Below are 21,050 nucleotides of genomic sequence, written 5' to 3'. Positions count from 1 at the left end.
GGTGAAAAGTTGTTATTTTACCCGATGTGGTATATTGATTTGTTATACAGTCCAAAAATATACATATGTTTTTCAATTTCATTTTTTTTTTTTTTTTTTAATATTTTGATTTTATATTTTTAGAGTATCTCACCGATTTTGTAAAGTTTTGCTTAGCACATTTTTATACACGCTGGTAGAATGCAAAAACTTCTAGAAAGCAAACACTTCTGCATATCCGACGCCATATGATAAAGTTCTTAAAGTCTACCTGTTTGTGTTTGTCTGTCTGTCGGAACATTTATATCTTAGAGGCCACAGATCTAAATTTTCTACAACCGTTGTTATTGTTGTTTTGCAGATAAAGTTTTCTTTAAATTTTGATCACGTCCCGTCTGTCTCGCAAAATGAAAATAAAATCATAATCTCCAGTTCTATGACCTTTAAAATTCCTGATAATTTTGTTACGATCGAATAGCTCGTTTTTCCCTTCATTAAATAAGCTAACTTACAGAATAATAATTATATTATGTAATTTATTTAGTGTAGTTCTGTTAATCGCCGTCTCTTACTGAACTTTGCGGACTATTTACACACATATGGATATTTAAAAAGTATCCCAACATCTCTAAAAACTCAAATCATTTTGTTGAAATTTTCCGTTAGGTAAAGTAATGTTTCCGGCGAGAAGAGTTTTCGCTATAACTACAAAAAATGTTATTTTGTAGCTAGATGATAGATTGTAGTTTTCCGGCTTGTTTAAATTTATTGTTATTTCCATTTGAAACCTTTAATATATGTTGTTATTTTTATTTTCTTTATTATTTCATTCTTTTATATAATGAAACTTCACACACATTTTTATTTACATATGTTTATGCCGTTGACTATATATTGATTTAATTTTTGTACATATATGTATATGTACAACATGTGTATGTATAGTCTATATGAAACTGACAATATGTACTTGCAACTTTGTCGTGTAACATTTCGGAATAACCTTTTGTGTTTTGATAATGTTGATCTATTATATATTGGCTCGTTTTATAGAATTTTATAAATAAAATATACAACTCATACATATGCATATATATGTGTATTGATTTAACGAATAATAATCAATAATCAAAACAAAAGTAACATCTAAATTAATATCGTCTTGTACAAATGTTGTTGTAGGCCAAGTGTTAATTGAATAGAATTACACGTAATCGTGGATTGCATCAATTTCCATAAACATTTTGTTATTCGAAACATTTGTATGAAATAAGGGCTCTCGTTTTCAGGCCTTTATTTCATGAAATATGCCATCCTATTCTAACTGTCGCTAATCTCCCAATGTGGTAAATGGGCACGTCTGCACATGCCAAAGTGAGTAAGCTGTATGTCCGTCGCTATAGTTGTGGGTGTGTCCCTTGTTTTACTCGTGCTGCTTCCTGACACAACAATAAAGAAACGCCCAAATCGCAGTGAACGGAGAAATATGAAACAAGCATCATCACCTCCAACACATTTGTATAAACGAGTTTTCATTCGTGTTTCTTTTGTCGAAACGGAAGTCAGTGTCGAGCGGTACTAGTTGCCGGAAGAGCGTAGCGGTTTTTGCTATCGGAATAAAACAATTCAATTGGGTAACTGCCACTTACTCGCACTCGCCTAGTCATTCGCAAATTGTATAGAAGTTATTCGTGGGTGAATGTGTGTTTCCATATACTGTGTATGCATCGTTCAATATAAATATGTACATAGATATGTTCATACATCCGTACGTACATCCTTATTCACACACGCCCAACATTCATGCATGGGATTTGAATCCTATGTCGAATATATAAAAATTGACGGCATGAATCATTAAGGAATGTACTGCATATAATAAACTAGCAAAATTAAATCAACTCTTTTACATTATGAATTGTTAAATATTTATGCTTGGTTAGATTTCTTAAAAAGATACCATTATTTTGCGGATTTAACTTAAGTTATTCTTTTGGTTTCTTTCCTTGCCACAACCAAAACACACGCTACTCTCTTTCAACGCAGCCGTGCTCTAACTTGTAATGTACAGAAGCGAGAGAGGCGCATCAGCCTGAGAAACTGGCTATCAGCCAATCAGCGTAGGCTTTTCCTACCCGACTTGGCAGTGGATGGTACGTAGACGATGTCAAGCGAACCAATCAGAACGCTCATTCAACCTCACACTTATGATATTAACGTAGTCGTTTGAAACCCGGGCACAAAATTTGAAGCATGTGATTGTCATTCACAGTTATATTGGCAATAGCATTCGCACTGCGACTCGTCGCCGCTTGCAGTACCTCAATTCCGACGGGGCTAGTGGAAGTTCTTGAAAATCGGGAAAATATAGTGTTATATGTATATTAATTAATTGCTTTGAAATAGTACCAAGTGTAATCAAATAATTCGGTGTTTAAATTGCATGCAAATACAAAAATACAAATCGTATAATACAAATACAAATATAAATGTGAAAACGAATAGAATCCGTATTTGTATCCGAATATGAAACAAAAGTGCAAACACGATAAATAGGTTCTATAAATTCAGTGCTTAAAATGCTCTTTTAACTCAATACAACAAAAGGAACAAGTCTAATTTCTCAAATATAAACAAAGGCCGTGCTGCTCATGTCACAAAATTATTTGACAATAAAGGATTGAAAAGTACACATATATGAACATACTTTATCCTGGAGCCGCACTACCAAGAGACCATCTGCCTGAATTGTGCAAATCGCTGCATGTATTCGTTCCCGCCCGCAGCGAACTCGGCGAACTCTGAAAAGAGCACGATTTGAGTTGGATTTCAAATTCAGTTTGTATGCCATACAAAAAAAAAAACTCGACAAAATTAAACAACAAGATTAACCAACAATCATCAGTAGTCAGACGCTGGTGCGTTTATTATATCAATTAGATTTGGTAATTATGTTTACGCTGCAACCAAACCCGGCCAGCTTAGGCACAGTACCATGGTCAGCAGGAGCGCTGATTGAGCGACTGCCTTCGCTGGAGGACCACAAAGGTATGTGCAGTATCATTTAGATTATAAAAATTCATTCAGCAGAATAAGAACAAAAATAAGTTCTCTCGCGGGTCGGTCGTGCTCGATTCAAAGTCTCCTAAAAGATATTGCCTGAAAGCCATGGAATTCTCAGAATGTTTTTTCTGGCCTCTAGCTCTTGTATTACTATTGTACTATGTATCTGTATTCGTACGGCTTATTTCCTTCGATATATATATACAGCAATATTGTATCCAATTTTATTTGGTCTAGCTCGAGTAAGAGAAGGAAATGGCGACAAACGATCTGTTGCCCCTCCAGCCTAGTAAAACCAATAGTTATCTAACGTAAGAGTTAAGAGTCTGTGCACAGACTACACATGTAGAAAAATAAAGTCCTCGCAAAATTAATAATAACATAAAACGACAGTTTTACAGATTTGTTTACCCGTTACCCATAGGGTAGAAGGGTATTATAACTTTGTGCCGGCATGAAATGTATGTAACAGGTACACCCGACCCTATAAAGTATATATATTGTTGATCAGCGTCAACAGCCGAGACGATTTAGCCATGTTCGTTTGTCCGTAAGAAACACTGGATTTTAGAAACTATAAGAGATAGAGATATAATTTGTTATGTTTGCACGCAGATCAAGTTTGTTTCAAATTTTTTCCACGCCCGCAAATCAATAAAATCGAATATCAAGCGTAATTTTCAAGCTAGAGTCGCGACTTTTGGTACATATGTATATACAGTAATAATTATAGTCATTGTGATTCCTGAAATTTGGTTGCGATCAGATAAAATTGTCGAAATAGTTGCTTGAACTGACAATGTAGTATACTGTTCCGTATATGGTATATTTTGATCGTGGTACTATATGGATATACCAAATATATAATTGGGCATATTTTTAGTATTTTGTAATATTTTGAGAATAATACCACAATATTTTGCTTTTATTCAAAATGGGTAGCGGGTATCTCACAGTCGAGGACACTCGACTTCAGCTTTCTTTCTTGTTTTTTTTTATCTAGCGGTAGACTGACAGTTTTTCATTTTCATTTTGCTCGCAAGGTTAGAAAACTCATCGGAAAGTTATTCATTCAAATTTTTAAATTGCTTTTACAAATTGAATTTAAAAATTTTAAGTCATGAATTTTATTGTTAGTTTTTATAAATGGTTCAGCGAGTTTTTAATCAATAATAATCTGAGAAATCTAAAAGTTTCAAAATATTTATTGCTTATCAAATAACTAATGATTAATGTTGAAAATGCTTCAAACGTTTTTGGATTATTGTTTAGCCGATTTTTTTTTTTTTTTTTTCGGAAAGTTTGAAGAAAATAAGAATAGCATAAATTACAAAACTTCAAATGAAAGGATGGATTTTGGTCATTCGGGTTAATCGTGTCGTTGGGCTAAAAGAAAAGAAAAAGAAAGACCAAAATGGTGGGCCTCAAAATATTTTTTCCATGTTCCGATAGTGCAATTATTATTAGCATTACATTATACAAATCAAATAAAGTGCCTGAATTCCCATGTAAAAATGCTAGTTTTAATCGAGATGGCTGTCACCAAATAAAAATGGGATCGCAGTCAGACCAGCTGGTTGATTAAAACAAAAATATAAAAAAGTTTATTGGATTCTCATGCGATAAAACCCAAGTTAACTTATAACGGCACAGGTATGGATCTCAACTGGTCTATGCTCCGCCGATCGTAGGGCAGCTGGTACTCCCTACCTACTTACCTACCTTATGTATAGTAATAAAAGTCCTACTTTTGGGTCTTCGAGCCACTCAGTAAGGCGAGAAACTGGACAATATAATATCCTTAAAGAAATGGTTAGAAAGCAATAAAGCCATCGATTTTATGCATTGCACGGAGTCTATATTATATAAATATCTCATTGAATGCCAAGTATACAATTCCTAGTTGGGTAAATTAAACATTTTGGGAAATTTGCATTGGTGTTCTGGTTAAAATTTCTATGAGAGCATGTCATGACAAGGACAGACTTGCTCAGGCGGGGCCCACCTTTTTTTTGTCAATAAGGATTCTCATTCATATGTATCAAATATTTTTACTAATAAACTTCTAAAATTTCTACATTTTACACAATTTTTCTACTAAAACAAAAAAAAAGCATATTAGCATAACTAAAGTATATAAAAACATGTAAGAAGGATACAATCGAGTATGCCTGACGGTGGGATACTCGCTACCCATTTTTAATAAAAGCAAAACATTGTAGTATTATTCTTGAAATATACCAAATTAGTATACCACAAAAATACTAAAATGCACCAAAATGCTATATATGTATATAGTATAGTTCATATTATAATATAGAGTGTGAAATATACTAGATTGTCAGCCACAGTAACTAAGACCCATAGTAAGTAGACGTTTTTCCCCATACAAAATTATTTCTTTAAATAGCTTCTACAGTTTTTATCTGATCCAAATTCTGTACCAAAAATCGTGGCTCTATCTTTAAAATTACAATATTTATTCGATTGTTAATTTGCGGTGCAGAAGTGGGCGTGTCAAAAATTTAAGACAAACTTTATCTTCAAACATAATAAGTGCTATCGGAAAGTAATTACTATATTTATCTCTTATAATCTCTTAGATCCAGTGTGTCATACGTACAGACGGACACTGATTGAGAATATAGTTACTTTGTGGGATCGGAGATGATTGTTTCTATATGGTATATACATTTCCTGCCGGCACAAATATATGTATAATACCCTCTACCCTATGGGTGGCGGGTATAATAAGGATTCTTCCTTATTCTTCCTTATTATAGCTACAGTCGAGTGTGTTTGCTTGTGAGATACCCGCTACCCATTTTGAATAAAATCCAAATATTTCGGTTTTAAAAATACTTGATATACACCAATGACTAGTTTACGTACATATATTGATATAGTACTACACTTAAAATATACCATAGAGTGCAAAATATACCAGATTGTCAGCCAAAACAACTAAGACCCCTAGTATGTAGTCGTTTTCCCCATACCAAAATTGTTCTTAATATCTTCGACATTTTTATCTGATCGCATTCAAACTTTCGGGAGTCATAAAGGCTATAGATATTAATGTATGTACAGTTCTAGTTATAAAATTGGGGTCCTTTTCCGAATTTTGTCGATTTGTGGGGACGTAAGTGGGCGTGGCCCAAATTTAAAACAAGCTGCCTGCAAACATGACAAGTGATTGCTTCTGACTGGTCATACAATTCCTGCAGGTACAAAGCTTTAATACCCTTTTACACTATGGGTACCGGGTATAAAAAAATGTTGAAACATTTTCCACCTTAACCATTAATTATTTAATAAACAAAAAATAAAAAAAATGGTCCAATTCATAATTTCGTAACTTTAGGTCGACATCTCATATTCCTGACTTAAGATTAAAGATAATTTATTTGATGATATAAAATATAAAATTTATCGTTTATAATAGTACAAAATACTGTTCTTTTAAATTTGATGAATAAGTATTAATGATATATACGTATGTATGAATACAAACTTATAAACTATTTAAAATGTAGTAAGTAGTTGAAATGGCAAATGAACTATATGGATTTTATGATCCTGATATTCTGTTTACTCTGCTCTCTTTTCTCTTTCTTATTTTCTTATAGACAATGTTCTTGCTATGAGAAATTTGCCGTGTTTGGGTGTCGCTAGTACTCCCGGATTAAGCGGAATGGTGGCAAAGGCAACTGCTGCTGGGATGGAAACCGCTGATGGAACCACTGGCGCAGTACCACAGCAACCACATACCACATCATCGTACTTTGCAACAACTTATTACCACTTAACTGATGATGAATGTATGTCTCCACTTTCAACTTTCCGCTTTTACCTCGACTTCCACCCCCTTCATACGTTATACGTTCATACGAACTAATGTTCGTACATATATTGTGTATCTACATTTATGCAGATTAGTCAATGCATATAATGCCAAAAGATTTTAAAAAGTTCAATTTGATTTGAACCTAAGAGAAAATATTAGCCTATATATCTAATTAAATATGTACATACATACATACAAATATATATATTCAGTCAAGTCAATGTGTATGGGTCAATAGGTACGCGTAGTAGGCGTCGACCAAAATCAGAATCGAAGACACTATATCTAAGTAATTTTTATTTTTACTTTGAAAATGTCTAATATACTGTTATCACTGTAAGAATCATTGAATATATGTATTTGAAAAGTCCAACTTTCCTCCGAATCTTTCCATAAACAGCTATGGTCATGGGTGATAAAGTCGAATATTTAATGGTACGATAGTCAATTAGAAAGTATTTTGGGTCAATGCTAAACACAAAAAATGTGGTTTCATGATGAATTTTTTTTTAATTTTTGTAGAACGATTTTTGTAAGAAAATATATAAAAAAAAAATATAATATAAAAATTAAATATTAATTCCTGTGTATAAAGTAGTAGTATTTACTCCTTTTGTAAATGGCTCATTTAAATTAAGCGATTGAAGAGATATTAAACACGCTAATTAAGTCATTTGCTTTTTTACAGTAACGTTGGAGTTACTCCTCAGATATTGTCTTTGTTCCATGGCACGAATGAAAATAAAGTGAGAAATTTGGTACATTGCGATAAGTTCGCCACTAATTGTGTGCAAGAATAGATCAAATTCATTGTTATATTGTAAAATAGATGTGACTGGCTTTTTGACCGAACACAATCACATTTAAGAACACAAACTAAATGGGTCCAAAGCAAAAATTCTATCCATTCAGTGGCATGTTCGAAAGAACAATACGTGCGGATTGTCATAGTCTAAACAATCACAGCAAACAAAATGCTACTGAAAATCAGTTGATCACTCTCTCCCTCTTCCGTTGTCGATGCACAGCCCATTCTTTTTGATCCTCACTGGCTTTGCCGCTTTGTTCCGGCTAGCAGTCACCCGCTGTGTCGTTAAGTACTCTTAGTCTCAGTTCGCAGCTCTCGGCTTTTGTGTGTGATATGCTAGGTGTGTATATGTGAATCAATACAATTATATTCCACCTATAATAATGATCTTGAAGGATCCCTATTGTTCTGTTCGTTTTCGTGTCGTTACAAATGAAAACAATTAAAGACGATGTCGATAAAAGCCGAAGTCGATGGAAAAACACAAACAAAAGTTTCTCCCTATCTTACTCTCATTGTTTTGTTGATTTTTATATTTTCTACTTGAGTAAAACAACAAATTCCAATACGCCAAACAGAGCTCTCATTCTTTTAACACTTGGAAACCCAAATGAGCCTCCTTAGCGGATTTTCATTGTTCCTTCAATTCCCGGTTCCTAGTGGTAGGTTCTCCCTCAACAATCCAATCGTCTGAAAGGGAGACACTGGTAGAAAGCAAGTGAGAGAGAGAGAGAGAGATAGCAAATAAATAGCCAGAACTCTGTCCACTAAACTGTATTGTTCGCCAACTCTTATTTTTGTTGCTTGTACATTGTTAATCCCATTTGGAAAGATGTTTTTCACTTTTGTTCGTCTTGTTAATTTTGGTAAATCATCGCATTATTACATTTTATTCATCTATTCAAATATGTTCATGAATGTGTATATTCGTAGCATATGTGTGCGTAAAATGTGCGTATAAATGATGTAAATCACAATTAGAACGATAGGGAATCGTTGAAAAGCTTCTATGTATAGTATTAAATCAAAATTAATTTGGAATGCTATTATTTTTATTAATATACAAATTCGAATCTTGAGTAAGGACCCGGATCTTAATTTTAAAAAATATATATTTTATTGTATTATTAATTCTATTAGCAGATATTTATCGGCAAATTTAAACATATCAAACCACCTAAGGAATACATATTTTTGAATACATTAAATTTATATTATATATTATATTTTCCGATATTCACAAAATTCCATAAATAATAATTATTGCTATAGCAATTATGTATTTAATAGCAATTGCATACAAGTGCACAATATAAATTGCTCCCAAATAATTACTATTTTTCACTAAATATTTATTATATTTCTGCACAGCAGTCGGAGCAGTATTCACAAAGCATTCTGGAATATGTATAAGATGAATTGTTCAATTCGCAACATTTTATTTATATGTACAGAAAAAATTGTAAAATCAATAATATATGACGTCAAAATCAATTCAAGAAGTTAATTTCAAAATTCTACAAAAGTCTAGAGGCTGTGGGAGAAAGATATACAATTTTTGTTCGACAGTTATCTTTGCACGCAGAACAAGTTTCTTCTTGATTTTGGCCGCCCACTTCTGTCCCACAAATCGAAGAAAATCGATCAACAAGCGTAAATTTAAAGCACTTCATATAATAATAACTACAGTGTTTAGGATTCCTGGTAAATTTTGCACTCTATCGTATATTTGAGTCTTGTTTTAAGAAACATGTACAAAATTCTTAAATTTAAAAGATATTCCATCTTATACCCTGAGTTCTAATCCTAAAACGTGGTTGAAGAACGAAATCTTCCTTCATTTAAGATTGGATAGATAGGATCGAAAAGTTCTTAAATCAAGATCAATCAATCTACTTTTAAATATATTTTTTCTTAAATTTGTAGAAAAATTTATTGTCCACTACTCGAACTCCAAAGTAATGAAAAGTTACACATATATCTATATGTTACACTGTTTTGTTGCTGTGGTCAGTTTTATTGACAAGTACTCAAACTGGTTGTCAAGTAGAGAGGAACAGAACTTATTTGATCCCATTGTAGTAGGGATTAGCCCATGCCTACTTTACTATTTATCTTCTTTTTATACAGACCATAGATAACAGGGAATAATTGACAGATATTTCTATGCTCCATTGGCTACAAGTAAGAATTAAATTGATACGCAGATTCCAAGAAATTTGTATTGAAATCTATACTTGATTGAGTTTTGAAGTGCTGAAGTCGTTTGTACAAATTGTCTGAAATTATTAGCTTAGTGTAATTTAAGCAACAGGCGGACAAAACAAAATATGTTGTTATTTTTAAAATATTGGAAAATCGAATGTGGAAGTCTTTTTTTCTTTAAATACTCACAGACTGTGAATAATTTTAGATTTTTTAATTAAGATATTGAAATAATAATAATCATTATAATTATAATTCTTTACTGAATTTCGAATATTTCAGGCCACAGTGGGGTCAATCAATTGGGCGGAGTATTTGTTGGTGGACGGCCATTACCCGATTCGACTCGACAAAAATTGTCGAGTTAGCTCATTCCGAGCTCGACCGTGTGATATATCTCGCATCCTACAAGTTTCTAATGGATGCGTTAGCAAAATTTTGGGCAGGTGAGTATATTACAAGAGTGTCCTGCCTATTCTCAGAATGTCAAACTACTAAGAAAGTCGAGTGTGCTAAACTGTTAAACACACCACCTATTAGCAATAAAAGCATACCCTATTATTTCTAAAATATACTAAATATTTTATAATGTTCAAAAACTTAATTTCGAATACCAATAGTAGTTTCCAAATACTACCGAAAAGTGCAAGACATACCAAATTGCCTATTTTGGTATATATAATAATTATATATAGTATATAGTATAGTATACTATAGTAGTAATGATTCCCGAAAATTTGGTTGCGATCAGATAAAAATTGTGGAAGTTATAAAGAAATACTTTTGTATGGGCAAAAACGGCTACTTACTAGGGCTCTTTGTTGCTTTGGCCGACAATCTGGTACATTGTGCCGTCTATGGTATATTTATAGTATATATATATATATATATATATATATATATATATAAATACCAATCAAAATATACCAATATATATATATATATATATATATATATATATATATATATATATATATATATATATATATATACTATAAATATACCAAATGGTATGTTTGATATTTTCGGTATATTTTGAAAATAATACCGCAATATTTTGCCTTTATTAAAAATGTGTAGCGGGTATCTCACAGTCGAGCACACTCGACTGTAACTTTCTTACTTGTTTTAATTTTATACTTGCTATAAGTACAAAAAAAACAACAATAGACAGAATATTCTTTTGCTATACCTTGTGTCTTTTGGAGAAATGTCGTTTTTAATTTTAAGTGAAGAGAGATATGACTTGATGAACATTCAGTTGCGATAAGTTCAAAAATAGTATCGCACGCAACATTTTTTGCTAGATAATTAGCTATGCACTAAATTATTATTATTTATGTATAACTTTTTGTTTCAGATATTACGAAACAGGAAGTATTCGACCACGGGCTATTGGAGGCTCTAAGCCAAGGGTCGCCACCGCTGAGGTTGTTAGTAAAATTTCCCAGTACAAACGAGAATGTCCTAGCATATTTGCTTGGGAGATTCGAGATAGATTATTACAGGAAAATGTTTGCTCAAATGATAACATTCCAAGTGTAAGTAAACATCAATTTGCGCGTAATACCTACATATTTATATGTATGTACATACATATGTATATAAGATAGCTCGCGGTTTTCATATTGTTGATTGGGTATTTTTTCCAATAATATTCATTTTTGTTGTATTGTTTCATTTTTGGTAATTGAACATTGAACAAACTTGAGTAAAAATGCACCAAAAATGTATTAGTTTTTTTGTTAATTAATGAGCTTTTTAGCAAAGAACACAAAGAATGAAATTCAAAATTTATGGTTTGAGGGTCAATGGCACACTAATGTATTTAGTATTTTAATAGCAATATTAATATACCTATTCTCACTTTAAAAACAGTTTGAGTTGGTGAGTGCTTAGTTTAAACAGAGACCTTTGTTATTATGCTAATAATATATAAACTTACACCATCAACTTATTTTGCATGTTAATATACTAGAAATATTATAATTAAAAAATTATTTTTCCACAATTGTTTAGTTTATCGGAAGTACAAAGCCTACCTGTCTTCAACCTACTTTATTATGTTATTTAAGATACAACTGGTATCTATTTCCTAGTTTTCCTACAATTCTATGCACATCAACTTCTTAAGACAGGCAAACACTTTTTGTATACATATTTAAATAAAGAACAAAGGAAAAATTGAAATTCCTCTATTTGGAATATTTGAGTTCATTTTGGATGAGATAGTAATTTGTATGTAATTTTTGCTATATTTTAGAAATCACATTATGCTTACCAATTTTGATCGCCATTTAAATCTTTTGAATTGTTTGCTCCATTTTTCTGCCTCTTTCTTTTTATTTTCACTTTTACTTAGCATTGCGATAATTTTCTTTTATTGTATAAGTACGAAAAAAAATTGAATTGTGACAGTGATGCCAATGGTCTGCATTGAATATTTTCCCCATTGACAGTTGTGTGTGGAAAATGTGCTCATTCAAATGGAAAAGAAATCTTTTATGTACATTAAGCGACAAAAGGGAAATCAGTGCTAGAAATATATATGAAAAACGCACAATATTAAATAAATACAAACCATGCCCCGTGCTATGTACATACATACATACATACAAACCTAAGCAAGTCAGGCTGCTACCACAAGCGTTAGGCGTTGAAATTCACGCGTAAGGGGATATTACAATTTTTGGTTTGGTTTGTAACTCAAAACAGAAACAGAAGCAGTAGCAACAGAATGGATGGGACGATTGAACGACAATAGACCTTTGACGGACTTTTGTAATGGGGTGGGATGAAATGGAATGAGATAGGACGCGATGCTCTGAAATTGTGGTACATGCGTTAAGGGAGCAGCCGTTATTGCTAGAATAGTTCGTATAAAACAAGGAAAAATCTTATAAAGTCGAAATATCTTTTTAAGCTTTGTGAAAAGTAAAAAAAAAACAATAATTAGTAAGAAAGCTCAGTACGTTATGTGTTTATGGTTTAATAAAGTGAATAATATTAAATGATCGGTGTTAAAGTTCTAGTGTTAGTTCTGTATGCCCGCTAAAAGCTAAAAATCAAGTACAAAATAATATATGGGTAATTTTCTGGCGAAAAATATTATTTTCAGTAAAAAAATACATAAACTCAAACAATTAAAAAAAGTGAATGTTAATCTTATAGCTGTGGAAGAGGATTTTGAAATTTATTCTTATCTCTAATTAAAGCTATAAAACTCATCTTTATTTAAAATAAAAAATGTTTGGGTATACATACATACATATGCTTTTTACTTTAAGAGCGATATTTTCGCCTGGTAATTACCTATTGGACTTAAACACAAATGAACATTTTTTCGCAAAAGTGCATTTTTTCCAAAATCGATCTTTAAAAATATATTTACGGTAGAGTGTACACAACTACATAAGTATACATACATATGCATAAGTGCACCTACATACATGTGTATACGCACAGACATTCATACAAATAATAGTTATGCCGCCCATTTTATTTTCAGACTGAATTTTATATACCAAGCGTAGGTTTTCGTTCCTTGAAACGACATTCTGACTAATTTTTCCAGTCAACTGCACTTTTCCCTGTTGTTCTTACTCGTTCATTTGTGTGTGTTTGCTCGTTTTTACTTTCATTCTTTTTCTTTCCATTTTTGTTAGATTTTGCTGTTGTTGTTTTTCCGTTGCCTTTACTGCTGCTTCGTAATTTTTGCTTTTAAATGAATTCCAAAAACGTTGTCATGCGCAGGCATTGCCCTTAAAATAATAATGAAACCCAAATTAAAAAAAAAGCGGCAACTGAAAGAAACTGGCTTTCCGCGTCGGAGTAAATTAGACGCGAAAGATTTTAGCTTTGCTATTCGACGATAATATTCAAATTTTGGGACAAGTAATATTTAATATTGTGTATTAAAGTTATAAGGTACAAATTCGCTATTATAGTTCCCGTAGTGGTTGGCCGTCTAACACTAACTGTATAATAGTAGTATATTGTACATACATACACCAAAAATAGATCGACAACTTGCTGAGCATTGAGCAATTACTAAACTCCTCAGGAAGTCGAAATTCGATTCACTAGATTTAGCGAATATAACTTAAATGATGTAAGCAGAATACTGTTTACATGAGAACTATAACAGAAAAGTTAAATACAAGCACCGATAAATTTGATAAATTACAGAATCTAAGATAGTAATTTTTGTGATTTCAGGTATCATCTATAAACCGCGTTTTACGAAACTTGGCGGCACAAAAAGAGCAACAAAGTAGTGGATCGAGCCAGAGCATCAGTTCGCATAGCAATCCCAACCCAAGCCGAAATGAAACACCTAATACCGTTATAGTTAGTGGACTGTCGAGCAGTGCCGGGTCAAGCTCTACAAACGATCTGATACAAACAGCGACACCACTAAATTCATCGGAGAGCGGTGGGGCTAGCAACTCTGGAGAGGGTAGCGAACAAGAGTCGATTTATGAAAAGCTCCGTTTGCTAAATACTCAAAACGGCTCGGTATTAGACGTTCAGTGCCAGAGTCAGGGTCAGCTTATTACAAGCATGCCACACCATTTCAGTCCAATTTCCCCCCATGTGAATCACTCGTTACAACAACCCCATGGACACAATCCACAGCAGGGCTGGCCACCTCGACATTATTCTACTGGATCTTGGTATACATCACCTCCGAATAACAGCCAAAGTGCTGCTCCATCAGAAGTTATAGCGTCTACAACTGGATACAATAATGTCCCTACAACGGTTCCTTGTCATTCTCTAAGCCCTCGAACTGATCTTATAGATATCGGGGCGCCAAATGTTCATTTGAGTAACTGTTCTATCACCGAAGATGATGCCATACTTAAAAAGGTAAGATTTTTCAAAGTATCATTCATATTAGTGTTTTGATATGGTCAAGAGTGTAATTTATTATTTATTCTTTCTCTCGCAAAATAAAACAAAGATATTAAACGAGTTAAGACCTTATTGAAGTGTGCACTTACGAGGAATTGTGTATTAAAGAAAGAAAGCTGTGAAGAAAAAGAGGTCAAATAAAATTCTTAATAAGCTTCAACAGCTCATAAAGCCATGACCGTCTGTCTGCCCGTCCGTCCGTATGAAACACTGTCTTATTGTCTCACGAGACATTGTTTGTTTTCGACAGCACTGTTATGGGTGCACGCAGATAAGATAGTTTTGTATTTTTGCCACCCCCACTTCCGTTCCCGTGAATTGAAATCTACAGTCGAGTTAACACGACTGTAAGATAACCACTGCCCATTTTGAAAAAAGCAAAACAGTGCAGTATTATTCTTACAATATATCAAATAACAGTGAATATACTAAAATCGACCGAATGCTATTTTTAGAATATTTATGAAGTTTTACATTCGATATTTACCATAGATGTAAAAATATACCAGATTGTCAGACAAAGCAGCTAGGACACCATTGCAGTAGGCATAATTCGCCATACAAAAGTTTTTCTTTAATAACTTCTACAAAATTTTATCCGATTGCAACAAAATTCAGAGTAATCATAAATACTATAGTTATTCGAGTATTATCAATTGGCGGGGCGGAAGGGACTGATAGATACATTTCGTGCCGGCACAAAGTTATAAATCCCTTCTACTCTATGGGTAGCGAGTATACAAATTTAATAGCGATCGTAATTTTAAAGCATGGATGGTAACTAATGTGATTTGGTTGCAATCAGATAACAACATAAGTAATTTAAGAAATAATATTATATGTCAAAAACGAGTGCTGCTGACAGGTCTTAATTGCTCTGGCTGACAATGTGGTGTACTTTATACTCTATGGTATTATATTCAAAGTACTAGTATATTGGTATACCAAATATAGTTTAGGTATATTTTTGCATAATTTTAAGAGTTTGCCCTTATAAGTTTTAGTTACTTAAAATTAACTAACATTGTCAATTGAAAAGTGGGGTATAAAAACGTAAATGCTCTGTGTGAGTTAGTAACCTAAACTTAGCGATAAAATTCTTTCGTAGTATGGGCCAAAAAGTGAGTGTTTGGTCACGTGCTACTCATATTTACGCATGTACGACAATTTTTATACTCATCCAAGCGTCAACCGACTGCGTAGTCGATGCGAAAATCAAGTAAAGTAAACGTTGCTCAAGAAGGAGGAACAGATAATTCATTTTAGTGTGTGAGAGCGTATGCAAATGTGTAGAAAAATATATAATATGCACGGTAATACTTATAACGATTTCGTAGTACTCTACCTACTCTACCTTTAGCTATTCTTGCATGAGGTCAACCGTGCGAATATTGGATACAAGTAAATCACTGTCACTGGTTGTTACTTTAATTTCGTTTTCATAATTAAATGCAATTCTATTCATATAAGAGATACATCGCTGTCTACCCGTGATAAATATGGAACGCTATTTTTCTTTTTATTTGTTTATTCAATGTTACAATGTTCACACAAACCACAAAATTGTACAAAATATTTAGATATATACATACATACATACATATGAGTTAGTTATAACTGAATTAGAATTACAATTACATGAAATCGCCAACTATAAAATTTGCTTAAGACTTCAATACAAGATCAGATATATAACTTCTTATATAAGCGTCAATATATACAAAAAAAATTAAACGAGATTGTTGTATGTATATTTACTCAGGCTCTTATAATTAGTTTAACCTCATCAACACAAAGATTCTGGTGAACCAAATCTCTGTGGGTAAATTTCAACCGCGTGTTTGTGTGCAAGGCAGCTACTGTATCTGTATAATCCGCAATCTGTAGCCTTCGGCAACACGGTAACGGAGTTTGCTGTCGTACTTGACAAGGTCTTCCCTAAACCGTGTAGTTGGTTTAATACGATTTACAGACTCATTTTACAGGCGATGACACTTCATTAAACGCCAAACCATTGGGGGAATGTAACCATAGTCGCAAGGGTTGTGCTGGATGGAGTGAAACCGAGTGTGGAGTGTATGGAGTACGGTTATAAAGCGTTCAAGGCGTAGTGATGATGGGGTGCATAAATAGAAAAGAACAAAAATACATATTTATAAAATCGTATAGCTTTGAAATCCTCATACCACAATTATCGCCTTATCAGTTTGTATTTCTAATATATTCCACCATGGACGAATGGATTCACTCTCTAACTTCAGTTGTCTCTTTTATTCTCATGCTCTCTTGTTTAATCTTCCATACTCCCTTATATCATCGACGCTATCTTTTACTTCATGTCGTTGTTGTTGTTGGCTGTCACATTGCAGTTTATTTGGCAAGTGACGTGTTCCCTGAACTGGACTACGTTGGGCCCTGCAAGAACCTGCGGCATGTCTCAGAGCTATCAGCGTCTATTTGCTCTGTCAGATTCACTAATACTCACTGCCAGTTACACACACACAGTCACATTTAAATACATGAATGAAAAGTGACAAGCTGAGATCCAAATGTTGTGGCCTGCGGCATTTTTGATGTGCATGCGAATCTTAATAATAATATTGATGTTAATGTTACTTGATATTTGTATGTAGCTCTCAATGCTTCATATGTTCATAACGCGTCATATGGCATGTAATCGTGTTTGTTAAAAACTTTATTGTACTTACAAATAGTATGCTATCTTACTATGTATCTTAGACTTTCAGTCGCTTAGTTTGAAAACATTAGACATTATAATACATTTTATGTATTTTTATTTTCAATTTCCTATTTACAGAGCTCGATGGCCAACATTCGGACGAAACAGTCTCCGGGGAAGGAGATAATTCAAACGGTGACACATCCAATACTGGAACTACAGAAGATGATCATGCCAGAATGATACTAAAAAGAAAATTACAAAGAAATCGTACATCATTTTCAAATGAACAAATTGACAGTTTAGAAAAAGGTAATTTTATTTTGCAAAAAGGAAACATTTAAAACCAAATCAACCACAACTCTTGCATCGTGCTAAACAACTTCTTTTAAAAACTTTATCATATATAAATTAGAGATTTCGACTTAAGGATATTATGAGAGATTTCATAATTCGAAATTTTTGCTAGAATAATACGTAAAAGCAATAAATGTTGCCCTCTTCAAAATCAAACAAAAAATGTTTTAAATATATTCTCATATGTGGCTTTGTTTTCAGTGTAAAGTCCAGGCATTAGCGTTTTACATATATCCTGCGAATCTGTTAACTGTATCAGTCGCCTCATTCGACCTGCTGATAACGCATATGCGCAGACATATTTATATTATACATATGTATATACGAACATACATACACATATACATATATGCGCCTTTTGAATTCTTGGATGATTTTAATTTATGTATTTTTATATCATACGGTATTTCTAACTTTGATACATTTAGATACAAAATATTGTGTAGTTAAACAGACATTTTTAACAATACTTGATCTGATCAACGATGACATCGATAATATCTTTTTCAACATAAAAATGTAAATTGATTTGCACTCTGGCATCTTACGTCACTTCTTTCTTTAAGCATCCACACATATAGTACGTGTGTGAAGTAATTTTTATACATTCACAATAAACTAGCGACTATTTAGAGCTGCAATAGGGTCAATAAATACTACAATTTTTTTGTATTCATTTATTCATATAGAAATAATAATAATAATAATATATACATATATGACAAATTCAAAACTGCCAATATTTTTTTTTAATTTGCTTAACTATTATGGTTAAATCCATTGTAACTGCGAATGACAAATTTTATGGTGATGTGTATAGATGTTTTGTAAAACAAAAGATGAATTAATACAAATATATTGCAAAAATGTGATCATTCCCATATAATGTGCTTTTCGGAACACACTAACTAAAAGTTAAATATCAACGACCTAAAGAAAATCTCAATGCACAATTATGACGATTTCGAAAACAACTCTATCTCAGCATCTAAATTCTCCCAAAGTTGTATTTCGGTTGAAATTTTGTTGGCTTTGACTTCTGCGGCACCCCTGAATACAGATCGGAAAATAAAAATGTTCTTTGTTTTAATTTCAGAGTTTGAAAGAACTCATTATCCAGATGTCTTTGCCCGTGAGCGATTAGCTGGGAAAATTGGATTACCCGAAGCGAGAATTCAAGTCTGGTTTTCGAATCGGCGTGCAAAGTGGCGTCGAGAAGAAAAGCTAAGGAACCAACGTCGAACTCCAAACTCGACGGGCACTAATGCAACACCGTCTACTTCGTCAGCAACAGTTTCTATTACAGACAGTCCCAATAGTCTAGTTGGCTGTTCTCCTCTTTTGGTTGCTTCCAGTAGCAGTAAGTAAATCCTAATAAGCACCATCATAACATTTTTTACAATAATAGTGTAGAATTTAATGTGGAACATCCATCGAAATTAGAATTTTACCTATTAATATATATTATTCTGCAGATTTGTAATTCTTTCAAAGCAAACCGTAAATGCTACAGAATTTTGAGCGGAGTTTCATTCATTATTCGGAGTTTTTTGTCACGTAAAACGTGAAATCAAAAAAATAAAAATGTTACCCCACTTCGAAAACACAATGGATCGAGATATTTTCTGATATTTGATTGTTTTAAGTGTGAAATCCATTTATTATCGTTGTATTTTATAAATTAAATACTTATAGAATGTGATCATTATTTCAATACAGAAAAATTAATTAGTTTTCTCTTATAAAAGGGAAGTAGTCTGGCGGCACTATCTTATAATTCTAAACTGACCGATTGCCTGTGAATATTTGCTTACATTTCGGCAGAATTCAAATGAATTTTGTATCAATTAAATTAATTTAATTTTCTGTATTGAATTTTCGATCTTTTTGTTGCAGAAGAATTTATTATTTTCAACTTATAAAATAAAAGGCTTAAAGAAAAACGTATGAAATCTCTCAATAATCTGTGGCACTTACAGCTTTATTTGGAAGAATTCCAAATCTCCACAAGTCGAAATAGCTAGGGATGTTTGTGGCACTCCCGTATGTTAATGTAAGGAAAAACCCCGCTACCCATAGAGTATAAGGCTATTATAACTTTTGTCGAGCACACTCGACTGTAACTTTCTTACTTGTTTTTATTTTATCTATGTTCTAATCATAATAATTTTATTGTAATTGCTTCGCATCAAGTGCAAGCAGATGGCTAAAACTTCACGTGTTAAGTTATTTTGGTATAAATATTTTAAATATAAAAATCGTTGGGGTTACTCTAATTAATCTTTTTATATTGATTTTTAAAGTAACGTACTTTCGCGACCTTACCATAAGCAAATGTCGATTTTTACTTGCGTCGCATGGATGTTTGAAAAAACTATGTCGTTTGTAGTAATAAGCGATAGTTGTAAGCCACAGCAAAATATATTATATGTGTACATTTTTATTAATCCAATTGTTGAACAAATTAAATACCAACATTGTTATTTTCGGACGGACGTAGCTGCCAGTTTAAAAACAAATTTATTTTTTGGAGCTTTGCCGATTTAAGGGCTAACTTCGGATGTAAATCCATTGAGTGGAACTGCTTTGCAACTTCCCACGGGAAAGGTGCAGTCGATGGAGTTGGTCACAAACCACAAAAACCTTCTTTTAAATGACACGTTAGACTTTTACCACTATGGCAAACAACACATAACTGGAATCAAACTGTTATATATTGAAGCAGATACAATTAATAAAATGTCAACGTCTTTAATTAAGAAATGGGAGGATATACCGAATATTCCAGGTATCAGAACAATACATTCCGTTTATTCTGATAGCAATGTTAAATTATGCACAGCTAGGACGGCCATTAAAAACCAAAATATTATAAATGCTTCATTACTTCTTATTATTACTTACTAGTTAACCCGGCGAACTTTGTTCCGCCCTTATGAGAATAAATAAGCAGATTGTTTTTATACCAGCTACCCATAGGGTAGAAGGGTATTATAACTTTGTGCCGGCAGGAAATGTATGTAACAGGTAGAACGAGGCATCTCCGACACTATAAAGTATATATATTCTTGATAAGCGTCAACAGCCGAGACGATCTAGCCATGTCCGTCTATCCGTATGAAACACTGGATCTCAGAGACTATACGAGATAGAGCTATAATCGACAGCATTTGTTATGTTTGCACGCAGATCAA

The sequence above is a fragment of the Drosophila sulfurigaster genome, chromosome 4 (genome assembly GCF_023558435.1).
Source record: "Drosophila sulfurigaster albostrigata strain 15112-1811.04 chromosome 4, ASM2355843v2, whole genome shotgun sequence".
Classification (NCBI taxonomy): Eukaryota; Metazoa; Arthropoda; class Insecta; order Diptera; family Drosophilidae; genus Drosophila; species Drosophila sulfurigaster.
This window is presented reverse-complemented; position numbering follows the sequence as displayed.